The following is a 20,492-nucleotide window of genomic DNA, read 5'->3' on the forward strand; positions in this document are numbered from 1 at the left end:
AGGGGACTGATGACCTCAGATGTTAAGTCCCATAGTGCTCAGAGCCATTTGAACTTGAGAGATGTTCAGTGAAATAGTTGCCACGCTGCTACTTTTGCTATTCGCGCGGCATTTAGATTACTTACGTGCGTGCCTGCGGGAAACAGTGTTTCGCCATATTTGTATGTTGGCAGTATATAGGGGGCGGTCAAATGAAATAGACACAAATGGAGAAACGTAAGTAATCTGTTTATTAGTTCAAAAGTAATCGCTATAAATGTCGATACAGTTATCCCACTGTGAATCAGAATGGTCTGTGCCTTCATGGGACAATGTTTGCGGTTGCCTACGGAACCATAATTGTACCCAGTCGTGCATCTCTTCGTCAGAAGCAAATAGACGACCACCAGTGGCTTTCTTCAGGGCTCCGAAAACATGGAAAACACGTGGAGAGTTTTCGGGATTGTATGGAGGATATCTAAGGGCTTCCCAGCGAAACTTCTGCAGCGTAGTCGACCCAATCCTGGCAACATGGAACACCAAGAAAGGGAGGAGGAGACGAAATGATGCTTCATGACTTGTCAGAGTATCTGCCGTTACTGCAGGAGTACAGTGTCGAATCAAATTTATAAAGAACTTAACAATATGAGTTCTCCAAGGACCTGCCTTATTGAGCGGCGTCTTGAGCAATGTCTTGATCGTCTTTACTCCTGGAGCATTGACAATGGCTTTCGCTTTTGCACTTACAAACGTCTGTATGAATTTCTGGCGACGCAATTGGTTTCTCCCACCATCTTTACATCTCGGGCCTGTTGCCCTTCCGTTCGTTGAAACTACAAAATTCCTGGGGCTCATGCTCGATAGGAAACTCCCTTAGTCCTCCCATGTGTCTTACCTGGTAGCCCGATGTACGTGATCCCTCAATGTCCTACGTGTCCTCAGTGGTACTTCCCGGGGTGCCGATCGAACCACCCTCCTCCGTTTCTACCAGTGCCTTGTCCGTTCGAAACTAGACTATGGGTGCTTTGTTTACGCGTCTGCACGTCAATCCCTCTTACGCCATCGTGGCATCCGTTTGGCCACGGGCGCCATTTAGACTAGCCCAGTTGAGAGTCTGTATGTCGAAGCTGCTGAACTACCACTGTCCTACCGCCGTGACTTTATCCTCAGCAGGTATGCATGCCGTTTGTCTGCCATGCGTGGCCACCCATCCTATGCCTCCATCTTTAATGATTCTTTTGATCGCCAGTATGGGCCGCGTCCCTCTTCTCTGTTACCTCCTGGAGTTCGCTTTCGGCACTTGCTACGGCGGCTTAGCTTCACACTACCTGCACCTTTCTCGGTGAGTGTGAACCCTTCACCACCTTGGTTTCGTGAAGTGGCCCATGTTACCCTTGGCTTTCATTTGTTTCCTAAGGACACTACTCCAGCCTCGGTCTATCGCCTTCAGGTTCACGACCTTCGCATCGAACTTGGCGATAGTACTTTTGTGTGCATTGATGGCTCTCGGAGTGCCCGTGGGGTCGGGTATGCCTCAGTCATTGGCACCCGTGTCTTTCAATATCGGCTTCCGGCACACTGTCCAGTATTTACAGCCGAGATCTTCGCCCTGTATCAGACCACGGAGTACATCCGACGACACAGCCTTTTCAATTGTGTCCTCTGCTGAGACTCACCCAGCGCCCTTCAAAGTTTATGTGCGCTGTACATCGCCCATCCCTTAGTGCATCGGGTCAAGGAAAACTTCACTTGCTCACTCTTGATGGAGCCAGTGTGATGTTTCTGTGGGTTCATGGTCATGTCGGTCTTCCAGGAAACGAGGCTGCTGAGGCTACTGCCAAGGCTGCAGTCCTCGTACCTCAGCCCAATAGTTCCTATATTCCCTCCAATGATCTCTGTGTTGCCCACTCTCAGGAGGTGGTGTCCCTTTGACATCACCATTGGTCCTCCCTTCACGGGAATAAGCTCATGATTATTAAGCCTCTCCCAGCTACTTGGACGACCTTCCCTCGGCTTGCCCGCTGGGAGGAGGTAATTTTAATCAGGCTGCGTATTGGACACTGCCTTTTTAGTTATCGTCATTTGGTAAGTGGCGCTACCCCACCACTTTGTACACATTGCGCCCAAGTTTTAACTGTCTGACACTTCCTGATGGAATGCCCATTTTTAACCGTTTACGTCCCTGCTCGGGTTTGCCGTCTGAGTTATCGGCCGTTTTAGCAAATGACGCGTTGGCTATCGACCGCGTTTTACTTTTTATCCGCCTAAACAATATGGCGAAGGCCATTTAATTTTTAGTTTTGGACCTCCGTTTCTGTATGGTGTCTTCTTAGCCCTTTTTCCACGTGCCTGTTTTTAGCTGTCTTCTATTATGTCGCCGGCCGGGGTGGCCGATCGGTTCTAGGCGCTACAGTCTGGAACCGCGCGACCGCTACGGTCGCAGGTTCAAATCCTGCCTCGGGCATGGATATGTGTGACATCTTTAGGTTAGTTAGGTTTAAGTAGTTCTAAGTTCTAGGGGACTGATGACCTCAGCAGTTAAGTCCCATAGGGCTCAGAGCCATTTGAACCGTGTATTATGTCAATTGAGCCTGCGTATAGTCGTTTTTTAACTCCTCTCTGTCTCTGTGTTCCCAAGTTTTGACTTGGGCGCGTATGACCCCAGTTGTTTTTTGCGCCCTAAACCAAAACAAAACCATTAGCTCACTTCTCGATGTGACGTTGCAACCCCCCCCCCCCCCACCACCACCACCACCACCACCTCCACCACTAGCCTCAGTGCATGCACTTCGGCTGGGAAGGGTATCATAAAGCAGTTATATCCTATCCTGAGGCAAGCTGGCCCACATATCCTATCCCGAGGCAAGCTGACCCACAACTGTTGCAATTGGTCCTCGATATCCGACATACTGCAAATAGAGTTGACGCCAGAGCTGATTCCCCACGTTTTATCGGGGCTGGATTTGAGATCGTGCTGGCCACGTGAGTACCCCATCACGCAGACAGTTCATAGACACACGTGCCATGCGTGGACGAGCATTGTCCTGTTGGAAAATAAAACCATGGTATTGTTGAATAATAGGTAACACACAAGGACGCAGCATGACCGTGACGTACCGTTGTGCCGCCAAAGTTCCTCCAGTCACTATCAGCCGTGACCTGAAATCATACTCTGTGGCTCCCCACACCATGACGCCACGTGTAACACGGCTGTGCCTCTCCAAAACACTGGAGTAATGGGACTTCTCCCCAGGTGGCCGCCATACTCTCCGGCGATGGTCATCCAGGGTAGTGGAGAACCGCGATTCATTGCTAAATGTGATGCTACCCTGTCACGGCACCATTCCAAACGCAGCCGTTCGCGTTATGGTGTTAACGGCAGCCTACACATTGTACTGTAATTCCCTAGTCTGGCTGCTGCTGAACTCCGACCAGAGGTGCGGTATGGCACGGAATGTTGCACAGTAGTTGTTCTCAGATGGCAGGCACAGATGTGGAGGGGTTACGATGTGCTTGGTGCAAAAGATGGCTGTCCTCCCTGAGGTGGTCAGACCGGAACCTTGACGACGAGTATGCCAGCTCACACTTTCGCATGCAGTCCAGCATCTAGTTACTTTCATACCCGAATGTCCCACAAATCTGATTATGGCAAGATTCGACCAGCCGGCCAAATGGAGAGCTACAGTGAGACCCCTTTCAAACTTAGTCTGTCTGGTGCTGATCACACTATGGCACACGAGTACGCGCTATCTCCGTGTTCTTCACAGTGATCACTCAACAATTAACGTTGTTCACGCCTCTTATGTACCCTGCTGGGCCTGTTAACAACGCTGAATAGGAACGAAAATGCTGCACTCAAGTGGCCGTTCTACCTGACACAGAGATTTGCAACTCTAGTCATTTACAGAACTGCCAATGGTGTGTACACATTGACACACGACCACGTATTCTGAGTGCTTCTTGTTCTTTTGTCAGGTAGTGTATTTTCTAGCCTAATCGGATGGTTAAAAAAAAAAGACAGTTTAAATGTGTTTATCGTTTAGAACACATTTCATGGAGACGTTTGTGTTCTTATAAGGTTTATGATTTAAATCGGACCACATGTCTCATTTCGACAAGATAGCGTTTGTCTTGTTCTTTAGTAATTAAAGAGCAACTGCTGGGGAGGTCGATTTCAGCTTTCAAGGAAGGAAGGAAGATTTGGTTTAACGTCTCGTCAACATCGAGGTCGTTAGAGACGGAGCACAAGCTCGGGTTGTATCAAGGATGGGGAAGGAAATCGGCAGTGACCTTCCACAGCTACCATCCCGGTATTTACCTGGAGCGATTTAGGGAAATCACGGAATTCTTAAATCTGGATTGCCGCTTGCGGGTTTGAACCGTCGTCCTCGCGAATGCGAGTCCAGTGTGTTAACTACTGCGCCACCTCGCTTGGTTTCTGCCTTCAACGCATGAAGTTGTCTTACTTTCGAACCAGGACGGCGCAAATTTTGAATAGATACCAACTGTTGTTCTGAAGACGAGACCAGGCGCCCTCGGGGCGTTTCCTGCTCATTTGGATGTAGCGATCGCTTTGAGATAGAAGACCCGGCTGGCCGTGGAGTCGCAACGTCACTATAGCCATGCCCCTTCGCACATTTTCCGACCACCAAGTATTCGATAATTCGCATCAATACTAGATCCTCCGATCATATTTTCTCATTTTACCAGCAGGGCATCTCAGCAGGGTATCATCTATAATCTAGAAACGTATCGACCGGCTGATCTAGACGATTAATTGGTAACTTGCTGGTCTCATATTCAAGAGAATAAGAAGTGAAGCTGTAAACAGACCAAAAATAGGTTAGAGTACCACTGTATTTTGCTAGACATGCTTCTATTGGTGATGATACGCTCTAAACTTCCTCAGACCTTTGAACTGGCCAGTTATAGGGTGAGCTGCAGCTGAAGGTGGAGTCCAGACCAAAATGCAGCTCTATATTTTTTACATTCACAAACATGGCCAGAGGTGAAAGAAGTGAAGAGTGACAGATAAGTCATGGTACTGATCAGGGATCGAACTCCAGGCCTTTGACCCCGTAGTCTGGCTGCGCCACGGTACTGGGAGTTGGAGAAGGTAGGTAGACGGATAACTTCTGCCAGGTCGGCATGATACAGTGTCTTCAGGCGAATTCTGTCATGGTTCCTTTGTTGGAATAATACATTATTTGGCTAATCTTGTCCAGGCAAGCCGGGACTTAGGTTGCAGTGACCTCGCTGTACGGAGGACTGAGAACCCATGTACTCAAAGACTAAACTTTAGAAATTTAACGTAATATTTCTGGCTTCGTTTAATACGTAATTTTTATCTTCCAGGTATCTTAAAGACGTTGTGTTGTTATAACTAACCCTCTGAAAAGCTCTGTCCCAAAGCGTAAAACATGGTTCAAGTGGGTCTGAGCACTATGGAACTTAACTTCGGAGGTCATCAGTCCCCTAGAACTTAGAATTAATTAAACCGCACTAACCTAAGGACATCACACACACCCATGCCCGAGGCAGGATTCGAACCTGCGACCGTAGCGGTCGCGCGGTTCCAGACTGTAGCGCCTAGAACAGCTCGGCCACCCCGGCCGGCAAAAGCGTAAAAAATTCGAGCATTATGTCTTTAGTCCTCGATATCGATAGCGGTGGAAAATTTCTAATGTTAATTTACTGGGGAGGAGGAAGGAAAAAGTGAACGATCTTCTTTAGATATTTGCTTTTTGTTGTTGCTTAGCCTGCGAATTTAAGATATGTTTCAGCTGTTACTCGAATTGTAGACTACATGGGAGGAAATAACAAAGTTATCGGTAGCTGTGAACACTTGGCCTTTACGTGCATGCGTGGCCACAGCACACAGTTGTTGTCCGCATGCTCTGCGGCTCAGTGCATTGGTGCCGGGCTAAAAAGATTCGATGCAAGTATATTTTTAGTGTGATAATGTGATAAGTTTCGCCATGGTTCGAATTCCACTTCAAATTATGGATTTCACTCCATGTACCACAGTTCGTTCAAAGGTTGAAGGAAGGCAGAGGGGTATCAACTGCAGTAGGACGATGCCTAATAAAGATTTAAGACACAAACGAATTAATGACATTACATGCCGTTGTGCATTGATAAAATCAGTGGGGAAAAATGAAAATTTGTGTCATGCGGTTGCGATGACCACTATATCCGGATAGAGCAGTGATCAGTACATATGCCTAGCAAGCAGGAGATCCGGGTTCGAATACCGGTCTGGCGCAAAATTTCCAACTTTCCCCATTGACTTAATCAATGCCGCTGGCAGTTCATGTCATTAATTCCTTTTTGTCTTGATTCATAGTGGCTGCAGGATCGTTGGGTAACATTAACCACAGCACATAGTTACAAAGCAGTCAACGAATAGGGATTACAACAGTTACCCCAACAGTTGCAAAAGACGTCTGCAACTGACACTGCTAACAGGAATCGTAGGTAACAGTGGTCTGACAACCATGAAAAGAAGGTGCGGCCGAACGCAAACTCACTGTCTGATTGACTTCTGCTTTGGTAGCTTCCTATAAACCACTAACTGTCAATCATTTTGTCATTCTGATCCAGGTTTAGCAGCTGAAATCCACCTTTGCATAGCCGCGAGGCCCCTCCCGACGGAGGTCAGAGTCCTCCCTAGGGCATGGGTGTGTGTGCTGTTCTTAGCAGAAGTTAGTTCAAGTAGGGTGTACGTCTAGGGACCGATGGATTCACCAGTTTGGTCCCTTAAGAATTTATTCTTTTCCACTTTTGCAGAAGCGATGAAATATTAGCAAACCTGACTGATAATGGCATGTGGTGTGCGCAGATATCCCTCTCCTTTGCCTCGTCACACACTTTCCTGCATATTATAAAAGTGTATGTATGTATGATTGTTTCGCAACTCCTCCTAAACCAATGGATCGATTTTAACCAAACGTGATACACACATCACTTATTGTTTGGAAACAACCACTGCGGGGGTGGAATGACGTCTCTATCAAAGGAGTGGCGGTGGGAGTGAAAAAGTATCGTAGTTCACGACATGCAAATAGCTAGACTATATTCATCCTGTATTTAAGAATGAGAGCACTTTGTGACATGTAACAAACTTTACACAAACTTGAAACCTTTGCAAGACTTTTTCTCGCTGACGCCACGCACAAAATGATGAAAGGAAGACATTTGATCGCTTACTGCATTTCCGTTGTTCATGTATAAATCTGATGAATCAGACAAACTTTTTTACTCTAACTCTATTTGCAACTCTTTCGTGGAGAGTATTTACATATACCACCGGGTGTACCAGTAAAATTATATCACTGTACGACACATAGTTCAGGAGATATAGCGTCATAAACACTAAGCTGAGTGAAAACGAAACTGCAGGGTGAAATTCGCTGGAGATATGGGTAAAATATGTGTACAAATACATGTTAAATGTGTTAAATATGTAACAAAGAAACTGGTAAAAAGCTCCACCCAAATCCTTGAACCGACACCAGTCAGACTTGGTACACACATTACTTGCTATCTGGAAATAAGTACTGTGGTGGTACGAACCAGCAATCTCTTATTAGGTTGGGGGAGGGGAGGGGGATGATAACGTGGAGAGTGAAGGACGGACGGACAGACACACAGAGGGAGTAGGAGGAGATGGACAGAGGATGAGGGTGGATGAGTTGAAATGGAGGAGGGAAAACGATCAGCTGGACAGGGCGAGGGGGCGGAGGAGATGGAGAGGAAGAGGGGGCGGAGCAGATCGACTAATAGGAGATTGAAATGAATACATTCATGAGAACGCCGGGTACTCAGTAGACTACACTATGTGATCAAAAGTATTCGGATACCCCCCAAAAACATAAGTTTTTCATATTATGTACATTGTGCAGCCAGGTACTCCTTGTCAGCGACCTCAGTAGTCATTAGGCATCGTGAGAGAGCAGAATGGGGCGCTCCGCGGAACTCACGGACTTCGAACGTGGTCAGGTGATTCGGTGTCACTTGCGTCATACGTCTGTACGGGAGATTTGCACACTCCTGAACATCCCTAGGTCCACTGTTTCCGATGTGATATTTAAGTGCAAGCGTGAAGGGACACGTACTGCACAAAAGCGTACAGGCCGACCTCGTCTGTTGACTGACAGACCGCCGACAGTTGAAGAGGGTCGTAATGTGTAATAGGCAGACATCTATCCAGACCATCACACAGGAATTCCAAACTGCATCAGGATACACTGCAAGTACTATGACTGTTACGCAGAAGGTGAGGAAACTTTGATTTAATGGTCGAGCGGCTGCTCATAAGCCACACATCACGCCGGTAAATCCCTCGCTTGGTATAAGGAGCGTAAACACTGGACGATTGAACAGTGGAAAAACGTTGTATGGAGTGACGAATAACGGTACACAATATGGCGATCCGATGTCGGGGTGTGGGTATGGCGAGTGTCCGGTGAACATCGTCTGCCAGCATGTGCAGTGCCAACAGTAAAATTCGGAGACGTTGGTGTTATGGTGTGGTCGTGTTTTTCATGGAGGGGGCTTGCACCCCTTGTTGTTTTGCGTGGCACTATCACAGCACAGCCCTACATTGATGTTTTAAGCACCTTCTTGCTTCCCACTGTTGAAGAGCAATTCAGGTATGGCGATTGCCTCTTTCAACACGACAGAACACGTGCCCATAATGCACGGCCTGTGATGGAGTGGTTACACGACAATAACATCCCTGTAATGGACTGGCCTGCACAGAGTCCTGATCTGAATCCTACAGAACACTCTTGGGATGGTTTGGAACGCCGACTTCGTGCCAGGCCTCACCGACCAACATCGATACCTCTGCTCAGTGCAGCACTCGGTGAAGAATGGGCTGCCATTCCTCAAGAAACCTCCCAGCACCTGACTAAACGTATGCCTGCGAGACTGGAAGCTGTCGCCAAGGCTAAGGGTGGGCCAACACCATACTGAATTCCAGCATTACCGATGGAGGGCGCCACAAGCTTGTAAGTCATTTTCAACCAGGTGTCCGGATGCTTTTGAACACACAGTGTATATTGTTAACGCACCCTACTGAGGTGGCGGTGAATCCGAAGACAAAAAGTTTAATGATGGATTTGGAAGAAATTTTCATCACTGGATTTGAGGTTGGTGCTTTTACTCCGCCGAACGAGATCATTAAGCTCTTCGGCCTTCTTGGTGCATTGTGCCGACGCTGTTTCGCCCTCTCCCTAACTTTCATTCTAAACTCATCAACAGTAAGACAACGTGCAAGAAATATATTGCATACGCAAAAATAAAGCGTCCACGCAGTCACTTGACGTATCATCTGCACTGTAGAGGTAACTTAGGGAGTACCCCAACGGCGTGTGTATATATATATATATATATATATATATATATATATATATATATGGGGGGGGACTGTTCACTGTATATGTAAATGATATGGTGGCGAAGGATTCTACATGAAGCTGTTCGAGGGTGTTGCTGTTGTACATAGGAAAATCGCTACGTCAGAAAATAGTAGTGAAATGCGGAGGTTCAGCCTTTGGTGCAGGGCCTGGCAGTTCACACTCAGCATAAAGGAATATAAGAAATTGTGCACAAATACAAGGAGCTATCCATTATTTTTCGATAACGTGATTGGTGATAAATAACTGGAAACAGTAACAACCGTAAAATGTCAGAGAATATCCTTTCGGCTCGTCCCAAAGTGAAACGATCGAGGAAAACCACTTAGCGAACGAGCAGAGATCCGTTGAGAATCAATAGTAAAACATTAAGGAAGTATAAAGAGTATCTTACGAAGAGCGATGCATTTCTGGTCACTGGTTCGCCTAGTAAGAGCGAGAACGTACGGACATGCTTTTGAACCGCTCGCAGCAGACGATATGACAGAGGTGCTGCGCATCACGGAGAGGTTTACTAAAACTAATCCTGCAACATATTACTTTCTCTCATGAAATGACCACGACAAGAAATTATATATATATATATATATATATATATATATATATATATATATATATATCCCATACAGTCTACAGACTGCCCGACACACCATCGCGGATGGAAGGGGTGGACGTAAGTGGTTCTAGAAGTACCCTCCGCCAGACACCATAATGTGGCTTGTGGGGTGTAGATGTATATGTAATGTTAAGAAACGTTATGAAATGGAGTGAATACGTAAAATCTATAGTACGGAAGATTAGTGAAAGACTTTTTTGATAGATGGGTTCTGAGAAAGTGTTTCAACGGGGTCAGCATGTCTTTGAGTGTTATTGACCTCGTTGCAGGTCGCGATGACGATGCAGCAGCAGGTATGTAGAGCTAGGTGGACAGTCGTCGTAAACGCATAGAAACAGTGAGAGCACAATAGCCAATGTATTCAGTACAATTAGTTCCACAGTCAAAACGTCATTTTGCTGTGGTCAGCTCCCAGTGGCGCAGGATGGCCCTGAACAGTGATGTTTGGTTTTATGTTACTTATTTATTTTGCCTGATATGATTAAGGCCATCAGGTCTTCTCTTACGTCGGAATAGGATTTCACACATACAGCACTTTTTCTACATCAGTTATCTAAAAAATAATTATTTTAATATGACGGATAGTATAAAAATGATTTGAGTGTCTTTACAGACAATGTGTGTAATAATACTGAATATGAACTAGTAAGGTTAATACTGGCGGTACGTAGACTACAGCTGCTACTGTCACTGATGATGATGATGATGATTTTCCGATATAGCTAGTTCTGGAAAAAGGAAATTTAAGGAGACTGCACCAGCTAAGAATACTGAGAAGTGAGAAAGATCTGGTTATTCATTTCTCTAATATAATGTGGGAGATTATTCTAGAGTTGGATTCCTGCTACAGATAAAGGCTTCAAGAAAGTGGCTGAACGATGGAGGAACGGAATGGATTGTGCTCTGATGGTAACGGTTGTTTCTGCCATGTTCAGACAGGTGCGTTAAGTTTGAAGAGAGACATGAGGGGCAGCGTACGTTGGTATAACTGTAGAGAAAACAGGGGACATGCAAATCTCTTAGCTTGTCTGCACGATGCCAGGATAACTGTGCATATGATGGTGAAATACGAGCAAAGAGTCAATAATCACACACTGTAACGAACACAGGCATTAATAACCAGTTGCAGACGCCATGAGCTTTCCTGAGAAAGGTCCTTTCAGGGTAACATCGCTGTAATCAATAATTGGAAGTACAAGTGTTTGTAAAAGTTCTTTTTCAGGTCAAAAGGGAAGAGCTTTTTATATGTTGGTAGGGCATGGAGAGATGCTGATGCATTCTTCCACATTGTAGTTACGTGCTCAGTCCAATTTAGGTTTTCATCTACTACTACTACTACTACTACTACTCTCTTTGCTGAAGGAGAGAAGTTAATATTTGTTCCATTTAGGGTTAAAGATAGTAGGGATTCCCGATTTTTCGGGCTAATGTGCCTAGAATGGCCAACCAGTACCTCTTGGGTTTTGGATGGGTTGAGCCTTAATCCTATATCCTGCGCCCATTTTGATAGTGCACAGAGCTCGGAATTGAGATTCTAGATACCTGTCTTCCTCTGTGACTTCATCGTGCTGGACATGATGCACTGCTGGCGAGGCGTCAGGTGCAAGAGCAATCATTGCACTTCATTTCGGAGAAATTTAGGTTGTTAAGTTCGGCAAGTAAATTGTCGAAATCGACTGTCAAAGGCTTTGCTGAGGTCTAAGAAGCACGTGATAGCCGTCTCTTGTGCATCCGCAGCGAGCTTCAGCTCGTATATTATCTTTAAGGCAGATGTTATACTGCGATGTTTACGGAAACCTGATTGGCATTTGTCTAGTAAGTTGTTTGGTAGTTAGGTAGGTTGTTAGTTGGTCTTGAACTATATATTCTAAGGCCGAGGACATACAGGAAGAACGGAAGATCAGTAATGAGAGAATGCTGTGGCAACGTCCTTTTTAGGTGGTAGGTTAATTATTCCCTGTTTGCAGGCCTCGGGGAAAACACTTGTGGTTAAGGAGTCATTGAAGATAACTTACAGTGGGCAGTAGTGTGTCTATAGTAAGCTTCACCACTTGGAGTGAGAGGCCGATCAGATATGCATGTTGGCTTTTCTGACAATATTCCAAGTAACAAGCAGAATTTTTCGTAACTACAACGTTTACCACCCGTGAAATAATCGGTGAGCCTCTGTTCCGTTTGCGGTTCAGTTGTGGTTGCAGGTTCATTTCTTGGGCTGGAACAGGGGGATCAGCTGCAGCTTTTACTTTCCGTATACCGAGACCACTCAGGTTTTTCCACAGGAAAGCTGGCCTGTTTCTGTTGTCGGTTAATGTATGGGCATGCCCGAGTTTAGCATTTCTCACAGCTGGACTGGCTCTGTTTAGCTTCTTCTTGTAAGCAATATGATTCAGGCTTTGGGCGTAGTTTGTATGATCGGTGTGGAGCTTCTCTGATCTTCATGACCTGTTTCAGTTGTTCAATTAGCCAAGGTGCAGGTTTGTTAGCTCAGCATGCGGCCGGCTCACGGAATCGCCAGACGAGAATACGGCAGCGGTGACGAAGCGATATCTGCATCTCGGCGAGCATAGGGCTTCGTCAGGCTCGGGCAAGCGGCAGCAAGCTCCATTGGAAGCCGGCCACGCCCATGGAGGTGTAATAAGGAGAGTTGTCATGACGTCACAGACTTGAAGCCGAGGTCTGCTATGTTGGTAGGGCCAAACATTAGCTTCCACTGGAAGTGTTTTGATAAAAAATGCCAGCTTGCATCTTTTACAGGTGTACCAGTCGTTCTGATTATAGTCTAAAGTTTAAAGAAATCACGTTTCATTCGTAAGCGGTCACATTCAAGCGATATTTTCTTTTATATACACCAATTTTATTTGCGATGGCTACTTTCGCTGTAGTTGTTTTATATCTGTAATTTGACGTTAGATTGACTGTCAGTAGGACTCGAAGAGCGTTCTGGTTGAACGCTGTGAGAAAGAAACTGTCCAGGCATACCAAAATATGTGCTCGGCATTTCGGGAAGATGCGTAAGTGGAACATAAGTTTCGTTATTCCGCATTAAGAAAAATGCTGGATAACGTGAGCAGCCATTTCACATTACATACTCCGCTTCTCGGTTATTCGAAACATGTAACAGAAAGAACGTTACATTAACTAGGCGAAATGCGTCGTATTACTGTTTCAGATAGGTACTTAAGACCAAAAAATCGCTTGAAAGTGCCTTCCTGATGCTGCATTACTCACAGAAGCACTGCAACTTTTGATATTTAAAACAACTGTTGCGTAAACACGACAGAAAATCAGAACAAGAATCAATCGTCTGCTGATGTTTTGACAAACCAACAAGGCGGCGCCGGCTTCAGAGCAACGCACAGCATGAGTCTATAGCGCCGGCGCCCCGTATTATACCTCCACGGCCAAGTCGTTTGGCGCAAAAACGCGACCAGCGAACAGCCTGAGTCGGACCCAGTACAGGAAGCACCAGAGCGCATCGTCATACCGAGGACTCCGTCGTACGACACAGCGTCAGCGGCAACAGAGTGCGTGCACATTGAGCGGGTGGCGACTCAGCAGGAAGTCAGGTGCAATTACGAACCGTGGACCCCCGGGTAGACGCTCTGAAATCGGTTGAAGTCAGCCAGCAGATAGCTCCCGGATGGAAGACAGCAGTCCAACTCACGGCAGCGTAAGAACTAGACGCAGCCTGTAGTGCTAGTTAGTGCTAGTATCAGTATGCTGGATGACACGCATCAGGTCTAAACGACTATCACAGGTACCTGTCGGGGTCAGCTGCAGACGAGAACCGATACTGTGTAGCGGGGGCGGGCGGTAGTTGTTCGCTCGACCCCTCCCAGTTGTTAACAGGACAACCTTTCTGATCACGTAAGCCCTGGAAGTGGTACAGTGCCAGAATAGGAACTGTTGTAAGCGGGATCACCACTGCGACAGTCTGGCCTCTGTACTATGCTGCGCCAAATGTGTTCCCGCCCCGTGTGATAACTAGTCTCACCCTAGGACCATGTTAGACACGTCCATCATGTCAGTGCAGCCACTTTACAGTTACAGAACGCGGTGATAGCTTCCAGTTTGCCCGCTAAATTGAAAGGAAGTGGTGCCAACAGTGTAGTGTACGGTGCAAAGGTACTCGCTTACCAAGCGATAATGCGACCAGTTGTTGAGTATTGTTCCAATGTTTGGAGTCCTTATCGAGTGGGCATCACAACATACATTAAACTAATTCAGAAATGCGCTACTGGGATCGTAACAGGTCGGTATACGCCATAAGTATGTGTAACAGAGAAACTCGGGGAATTGATATAGGAATTTTTGAAGAAAATGCGACTTCATTCTCTCGAAAACCTATAGAATAAATTTACGGAACAGATAGTCTAAGAATCATGTGCGACAGTTCTGCTGACACCGACGTACACTATGTGATCAAAAGTATCGGGACACTTCGTTCCAAAACATCTAAAAGTGTTCTGTAGGATTCAGGTGAGAGCTCTGTTCAGGCCAGTCCATTACAGGGATGTTATTGTCATGTAACCACTCCGCCACAGGCCGTGCATTATGAACATGTGCTCGATCGTGTTGGAAGATACAATCGCCATCCTTGAATGTCTCTTCAACAGTGGGAAGCAAGAAGGTGCTTAAAACATCAACGGAGGCCTATGCTGTGATAATGCCACGCAAAACAACAAGGGGTGCAAGCCTCCATGAAAAACACGACCACACCGTAACACCAACGCCTCCGAATTTTACTGTTGGCACTACACACGCTGGCAGCTGAGGTTCACCGGGCATTCGCCAACCCACACCCTGCCATCTGATTGCCCCATTGTGTACCGTGATTCGTCACTCCGCACAACGTTTTTCCACTGTTCAATCGTCCAATATTTACGCTCCCTACACCAAGCGAGGCGTCGTTTGGCATTTACCGGCGTATTGTGTGGCTTATGAGAGGCCCCTCGACCATGAAATTAAAGTTTTCTCACCTCCCCCCTAAATGTCATAGTACTTGCAATGGATCCTGATGCAGTTTGGAATTCCTGTGTGATGGTCTGGATAGATGTCTGCCTATTGCACATTACGACCCTCTTTAACTGTCGGCGGTCTCTGTCAGTCAACAGATGAGGCCGGCCTGTACGCTTTTGTGCTGTACGTGTCCCTTCACGCTTCCACTTCACTATCACATCGGAAACAGTGGACTTACGGATGTTTATGAGTACGGAAATCTCGCGTACAGACGTATAACACAAGTGACACCCAATCACCTGACCACGTTGGAAGTCCGTGAATTCCGCGGCGCGGAGCGTCCCATTCTGCTTCTTCAGTGTCTGATGAGTACTGAGGTCCCTGATATGGAGTACCTGGCAGTAGGTGGCAGCACAATGCACTTAATATGAAAAACGTATGTTTTTTGGGGGTGTCCGGATACTTTTGATCGCATAGTGTATATCTCGCGGAAGTATCATGAGAGTGCAAGAAATGTGGGCGCGTGCAATATACTATCGTTAGTTTCTCGCTTGCTTGCTTACTGACTGTCTCTTTCCCTGCGTTCGATTCGAGACTGGAACAGGAAAATTAGTGCTTTCTCCAGTCACTCATTTCATCATTTTCTACATCTACATTTGCACTCCGCAAGCCACCCAACGGTGTGTGGCGGAGGGCACTTTACGTGCCACTGTCATTACCTCCCTTCCCTGTTCCAGTCGCGTATGGTTCGCGGGAAGAACGACTGCCAGAAAGCCTCTGTGCGCGCTCGAATCTCTCTAATTTTACATTCGTGATCTCCTCGGGAAGTACAAATAGGGGGAAGCAATATATTAAATACCTCATCCAGAAATGCACCCTCTCGAAACCTGGACAGCAAGCTACACCGCGATGCAGAGCGCTTCTCTTGCAGAGTCTGCCACTTGAGTTTTTTCTTTCTTCTTTTCATTATCTGCAATTCACCTCTTCCTCACGTTCCTGTACCTCTCCACCTTTCATCTCTTCCCTCTCGTCTATTTCTACAACAGGTCTCAGTCTAAACCTACCGCCCTGTAATTTCTCTCTCGTATTCTACTGTTAACAGACAAAACTGTGGTTTTCATTCTGTCGTAGATACTACCACTTTACTATTTCTGTCTTTACTTTTTATTAATTTTGTGTTCCATACTGACTATGCGGCACACATGACCCATGTCAAAATTAATGTAACGATAAATTTTCAAGAATTGATGGTTAGATGTAAAAGTGGACTTTGTGGTCCTAAACTTGACAGGATCTACTTCTACACATATATTCTGCAATCCACTTTATAGGGCGTAGTGAAGTGTAAATCGTAACAGTATTAGCGGTTTTTGTCATATTCCATACGTAATTTGAAAGAGGGAAAATGACTAACTATACGAGTATGCGTTTGTCTGCGTATCTGATTCTCACTGTCCCTCGCGATATATGCGATGGCGGCAGCAGAATTCTCGTTCAGTCTGTCGAATACAGGTTCTCTAAATACCATTAAACCCCCGATTCTTTAAAGAACCGAACTCCGTTGTACGTAGAAAACAACTTGAAACGTATAATTGCTGTACTAATGAGTTGATGTCTAAAATATTTGACGTTAAACATGTAACCGAGAAAAAGTTTAGAAAAAGTATGAAATTATGTGTAAAGTTTGTTGGAAGTTGCTAATTGCTTTAATTATGAAACGCTTTATGAATTCAGTCAGGCTAATTTGCGTAGAATGGAGTACAAAAGTAAGTTTTTCATGCATCGCGATGTTAGGCCTATCTTCTGAACTATATGTCGCAGAATGATATAATTTTACAGGTACATTCAGTGATGTATGCAGTTACTGTCTGCAAAGTGTGTCGTGAATAGAGTTAGTAGGAGAGAAGTAATACATGAAAATGTCATGTCTAATGCTGAAGTTTTACTGCATGACTGGCGAAAACGTAGTAAGCGATAAACTTTCTTTCCTATTGTCATTCTTTGGCAGGCGTCAGCGAGGAAACTGTGTGGAAAGTTTGTCGGAAGTCGCTAAGTGCTCTCATTCTCAAATACTGGATGAATGAAGTCCGTGTATTTGCGAAACGTTAGTTACGCTGCCTTAAGACAAACACACAGTTTCTAACTGTAATACTTGTCTCACTGTGCTAAGCCAGAGCCGGCCACGGCGTCCCTTGATTTCTCGCGTGCAGCGTGTGCGGAGAAAGGTGGCCAAGATCCTGCCTGCCAATCGGCTTTGCTCGGTACTTCTCGGTAGCACTCTGTACAGAGCGACATTTCATTTAGTATTCCGGTGCGGCAGTTTTCGGTCGGCACAATTCTCTGCTTTCAGCAGAAGCGTGCCGTCAGCTCTATTTAACCTTCGCTATTTGTTCGTGTTATGAACGACGTCCACGAGTCCATTGGCTGTTTGCACAAAAAGAGGCAGTCCTAGAGCTCTGCTGTCGCAATCCTTTAAAATGGATGGGACTGACAGAAAAGAGGAATGAGTATTCTCAAATCGCATTAGCAACAGGTACTACATATTTGCTATGAAAGGAAATTACAATAGCACGCAGAAACAGTTTGACTCATTTGACAATGAAAGAGCAAAAATTACAACGATCGACAGACGGATTGCCGGCCGTTGTGGCCGTGCGGTTCTAGGCGCTTCAGTCTGGAAGTGCGTGACCGCTACGGTCGCAGGTTCGATCCTGCCTCGGGCATGGATGTGTGTGATGTCCTTAGGTTAGTTAGGTTTAAGTAGTTCTAAGTTCTAGGGGACTGATGTCCTCAGCAGTTAAGTCCCATAGTGCTCAGAGCCATTTGAACCATTTTTTTGACAGACGGATTTCATTGTTCTGTGCATCAAAAAGCACTTTGTGCTAAATTTGCAGACTTAGAGCACGTGAAGAAATTTGTGATACGAATAATGAAATTTCTCGAGTCGCACGCATTCTCAGTTTCAACAGTTGTCAATGGAACTGAACGAAGAGTATGGAGACTTCATATAATACTGCAAAATACAGTGGTTAACTAAGGAGGCATATGCCGCGCGGGGTGGCAGTGCGGTCTTAGGCGCCTTGCCACGGTTCGCGCGGCGAGCCCCATCGGAGGTTCGAGTCCTCCCTTGGGCATGGGTGTGTGTGTTGTCCTTAGCGTAAATTAGTTTAGGCTAGATTAAGTAGTGCGTAAGCCTTGGGACCGAGGACCTCAGCAGTTTGGTCCCATAGAACTTACCACAAATTTCCAACTTAAGGAGCCATGCCTGGAACGATTTTTCGATCTAAAACTCGCTATTGTTGAAGTTATGAAGGAGAAAAGAAATGCAGGAACAAAAAGTAGACTATCCGAAATGGAGTGCAGAATTCACATTTTAGGACGACTTGACTTGCACACTGCCCATAGTGTAAGGTAGCTTTTTCTGATTTGACGGGGATGCATTTAAAGCGAAAATCGCGATGTAGAAGGGCGACATTCTGACAAAGACGGACCTTAAGCTCAATGGCGTTAAAGTAAGCGCGAGGTGTGAAGAACTCATTGTGGCCTTGAAAGAATTAAAAGAATAGTTTTATCAACTTTTTGAGGACACTGTCAATATTACATCTGCTTCCGAGCTGTTTACCAGACCGTTTGCCGTTTCAGTTGAAAGCGCCCCTGTGCATGTGCAGTTGCAACTGACTGACCTGCATGGTAATTCCAGATTTAATGACAAATCTTTTTATGTTCAAACTGTCCAGGACGTGTACATCGTGTTCTTCGGGTAGAGTTTCCAAGTCTCCATAATGAGGTTGCAAAAGTGCTACAATCTTTCAGTCTACATATTTGTGTGAAAGACTTTTTTGAAACTATAAGGCTCACGATTACGTGGCAACTGAATGCGAAACTCTGTGAAATGGCCTGTGTCTATCTGTTTACTGGCAGTTTGCACCAGATGAATATTATATCTTCAACGCGCCAAAAATAATTAAATAATACTGAAAATTTTGTTTGTTTGTGATCTATATTGTCGAGAAATGTGAAATATAAAAGTAACATGCAATGCGACTGCACTACCATTTAAATGTGGCACAGTTTTCCCGTCTTCCCCGTCCTGTCGCTCGGACGGCGTGGCGGAGGCGGAAATGCTCTGCGAGGCAGAGTGCTTTGCACTCGGGCCCGACACACACACACACACACACACACACACACACACACACACACACACACACACACACACACACACGCCCGAGGGAGGACTCGAACCTCCGACGGGGCAGCCGCGCGGACCGTGACAAGACGCTCCAGACCGCGCGGCTGTAGAGGTCAATTTTGCGTTATAGGGGTGTCCGGATACTTTTGATCAGATGGTGTAAACGCGCGAAGATAAAATCGAAGGAAGCGCAAAGCATGCCAGTTGCAACCTTGACCCAAAGGACGTGGCTTGGATGCGCGGCGTGGCGCGTGCCCTAGACCGCTGCTACCTCTTCCACAAGCAGACCGCGGTTGCCCGGGAAATGGACGCATCGATCAGTGCAGCTTCCCCTCCTGTGCCACCGCCCACTTTCGCTGTTCTACGCCTCTCCCCTCCACACACCTTCCATCCCTCTCGTTGCAATTGTTGCTGCCGCTGATTTTGCTGCTACTTACCACTACCGCGACAACCACCACCATTATTCGCGCAATCCAACTTGATACTCGTCGCAGTGGCTAATGGGAGAGACTGTAAAATAATGGGAAATACCTTTACGGTCGTTCCCACCAGCCACCGCGCTGTGTGGCAGCTTGTATCGTACGGAAAGTAAAGGGGTGGCGAGCCAAATTCGGCGAGTGGAAGAACCACAGATACGTTACCTGGCAAGCCAGGCTTACACTGGAGCGAATACGAGCGAAAGAGAATTCTTTCTGTTGTAAACAGTAGGCGAGCGAACAGCATTCTGTCGGGTTCGGTTTGCATTCGCTGGTACCCGCTCGTGTTACGCTGTTTGTCGGCCTTGCAGCGAACCATCAAAAGAAGTTCTCGTCTTTTCTGCTTCGGCACTCACAGCAGAGGGAGTCGTCTGCTATTTTGCGTGCAAACTGTTTTTGTTGTTGACATAGTTGCGTGAACGACAGAGAGGTCTGGAGAAAATGGAACGTTGTTGTTAGAATAATATAGATGTCGTAGATGCTTGTGGGATCAAAGACATCAACAGCACAAATGCCGAAAAAAAGATATACGATTTAATAAAATCTTCTCGGGGAATTTAACCGCCTGATGTGGCTAGAAACTCGAGAAGATTTTATTTTATTAATTAATTTCGCCGTAAGATCATACATTCATACAGAAATACGATTGGTAGAAAATTGCTGCAGCACTCAAAAGTCCAGCTGGGATAGTGAGAAAGATGATAAATTCATTAAATGAAGAAGTTGGAGCTTTTTATTTCCTTTTATTAAAAAGGAACAGTACAATAAATTTCCTTTGACGTAAGCAAGTATATGAATGTCTTATGCTGATTAAAATTAAAAATATACGAAAGACAAAACCATTCAAATTG

General features: G+C 45.8%; 1 protein-coding gene across 2 annotated transcripts in view; it reads left to right on the top strand.

The window, feature by feature from the left end:
- The window catches only part of LOC126470504 (proton myo-inositol cotransporter-like), a 500,775-nt gene that overhangs the window by 393,900 nt on the left and 86,383 nt on the right, over window positions 1-20,492 (top strand). The gene's annotated exons all lie outside the window — the stretch shown is intronic.

The sequence above is a fragment of the Schistocerca serialis genome, chromosome 3 (assembly GCF_023864345.2).
Source record: "Schistocerca serialis cubense isolate TAMUIC-IGC-003099 chromosome 3, iqSchSeri2.2, whole genome shotgun sequence".
NCBI classification, from domain to species: Eukaryota; Metazoa; Arthropoda; class Insecta; order Orthoptera; family Acrididae; genus Schistocerca; species Schistocerca serialis.